This window comes from Otolemur garnettii, unplaced genomic scaffold, assembly GCF_000181295.1.
Source record: "Otolemur garnettii isolate 467f Iridium unplaced genomic scaffold, OtoGar3 scaffold00124, whole genome shotgun sequence".
NCBI classification, from domain to species: Eukaryota; Metazoa; Chordata; class Mammalia; order Primates; family Galagidae; genus Otolemur; species Otolemur garnettii.
In genome coordinates this window covers 1611146-1613881 of record NW_003852519.1, presented here as the reverse complement: position 1 = coordinate 1613881, position 2736 = coordinate 1611146, and the positions used below count along the sequence as shown (strand labels likewise).

The 2736-nt window shown below is 41.3% G+C and overlaps 1 protein-coding gene across 2 annotated transcripts in view; it reads left to right on the top strand.

Moving 5' to 3' along the window:
- The window catches only part of GPRC5D (G protein-coupled receptor class C group 5 member D), an 8304-nt gene that overhangs the window by 3974 nt on the left and 1594 nt on the right, over window positions 1-2736 (top strand). The gene's annotated exons all lie outside the window — the stretch shown is intronic.

Here is a 2736-nt window from a genome sequence, read left to right as displayed (position 1 = left end):
GTTCTAGCTCTTAAAATTCTGTATCAAAACACAACCTTTGGTTTGAGTCTCGGAGGTGTGCGTTTGTCATGTGACTCTTCTGACTAAGGCTGCTTGCAGCTAGGACACCCATCGAGCAATTACTTGATTTACCACTGGGGTAGGAGACAAGAATTATTCAGAAAGGAGAATAAGACAGGGTGATTAGCAGAGAATTTCCCCAGTAGGAAGACCTCTCTCCAAGAGGCTATTGTTTTCTATTGTTAGAAAGACAATAGACTGCAAATGGACTCAGAGGCAGGAGGGTTTAGATTAAGTATGAAAATAAAAGTTGGTAAATGCTGAAAGGGATCAGCAAAGGGGATTAAGGACTCCATTTCCCTGGGAGTCTTTCAAAAGAAGATTAGGCTTTATTTCTCTGAAGTAGCTTAGGGACTTAATTCTAAGACACAAAAACATCTGGATAGAGAATGAAAATGCAATCATGTCACTACCGCAGGACACCGAACAGACAGGTGTAAATATTCTTTGCACCATGTTACGAATGCGTTTCTGAAAAGCTGTAAAATGACTGAACTTTTAAAAAGCGGTTACTCTGCACTAGAATCTTAACCCCATGGCATAGACCTGTTTTCACAAACATTTGGTCTAAGTTTTACATGCTCAGTCTACCTATTGTTAGGCACAGGAGATTGTTATTATAAAGGTACACAGGATTCGGGTAAAGAATCTCTGTATGCATACGTGAGGCGATCAAAATGCAAAATAAGAGAGAAGCAGCAATTCTGAAATTATGTTGATGTTTAATTACTTCATTTACATGCACCTGGGATTATGTTACTTTTTAACATATCCTTTATTCATTAGATTAGTTGATGGCTATACTACTGATTTTATATTTAGAGTTGGTGAATTTTAGAATATTGCTGTTCCCGAAAAAGGTATAACTAACCTCCACAATAAATCAAGAAATAGAATAAAATCGGTTGCTCATTCAACTGAGAATTTTAGATGTGATATAACTTGTAGAGATCTTAAATATAGTAGAATATCAGCTATGAATCTTTTTAAGGAGGGGAAAGCTCTCCTAATTATTGCCTGCTTTATCCGTTTTGGACAAATTAGAATATTGTCCCGTGTATATCAAGCTTGCTAAAAGACCCGTCTCTATTTGAAAGTGTCACATTCCTGCGGGCATTGTTTCCTCCAGCCTTTGAATGTACACAGGCAAATCTAGTATGATTCTTGCTGAAAATAAAAGGACATAAAAATAATCTATGAGCGTGTCCTGTGAAGATGGGTTAATGAGTATGAAAAGATATGTTTACAGTATGAAAAAGTATGTTTACAGGAAGTAAGAAAACTTCCTGTAAACATAAACTCATCCAGGTGTTTTCTCCTAGCACATGTTTTGCTGATAATCCTCAACATTGTTTTCTCCAAGGCACATCCACCTTACCAGGGGAAATCCAGTTTGAATGGTCCCAGGTGGTGCGATTTTTGTTTGTTCTTTCGTATAGAGTTATTTCTTCTTTTCTCTTGGTCGCCCTCAAGAATAATACACGACAGAGAGAGCACAGGCATAAAACAATGGAGAAGACAGTGAGTCATGGGCAGGATTTGTTTGGTCTGAGGATAGATAAGGTGAAGATGGTAACACTCAGAAAGATTCGGGGAGCAGGGGCTAATTGGCCAGCGAGAGGCTGTACAGACTACAGATTCCCGCCTCACTGCCCTGGCCCTGACACTCTGCTTCTCGCCGACTTGGAGACCGGCCCAACATCCTTAACCTCTACAAGCCTCAGACTCCTGGTCTTTAAATGATCTTCATGATGTTTCTCTCTGTGTCCTCTGTGTATAAACCAGAAGGCGTTACTCAACTCGGATTTCCTACCATGAGGTGGCTGCAGGTTTAATGTAGAAAAACAGCCTTTTGGTTAATTCATGAATGAGAATAACTAGAGCTGGAAGAATGAGGGTTTCTAACTTATGATCTGGTCGGATGAGAATGTCGGGTGTAAGCTGGTCACAGAGAGACTGAGTATGAAGGCGCCTCGTTATGCCACAAAGAACAAAGTTAAGGGTTCTGTTCCTTTTGCCGTGAAGAAAAGACAAGCATTCCATCTATCACAGCAGCCACTCTTTAAAAAAAAAAAAAGGTGCCACTAGGAGGAAGATGTCTGAGCATCAGTGATAACTACCCTGCCAGCACCATCACAATGATCCTATACAAAGGATGACACATACAGTGTTTTCCATATATCGTGCCCTGTTCCGAGGGCTTTATATGTAGTTTTATATAATCCTCAAAGCAACCCTATAAACGAGACTTACTAGTATGACTCCATCAGGAAGCAAAAGCAACAACAGGTGAAGGAGCTTAGCCATAGGAAACACAAGAGGGAGATCCAAGCAGTCTTCTCCCGGGTCCCCGCTCCATACGACAGCCTCTAAGCAGGAACAGTAGCGACACCGGGATGCCTGTGATCACCACAAAACAGGTGTATATCCTGCAAGTGCTTGGTGGACAGGCAGACACAGTTCCTGCCTTCACAGAGCTGACAGACCCTCAGCTATGTGTGTGATTACAACAGTACAGGACTGTCTCAAGCAACCTTTTGTATTAAGTTTCAAAACCTAAATTCAAGCTTGTAGGAAATCAAGTCTAAAGGGGCTGTGCAAATGAGGGGAGATGCCCCAGGTCACACAGGGAACACTGAGAGAGAGGCCACGGCCCCAAGCTTGGTGTTCTTCTAA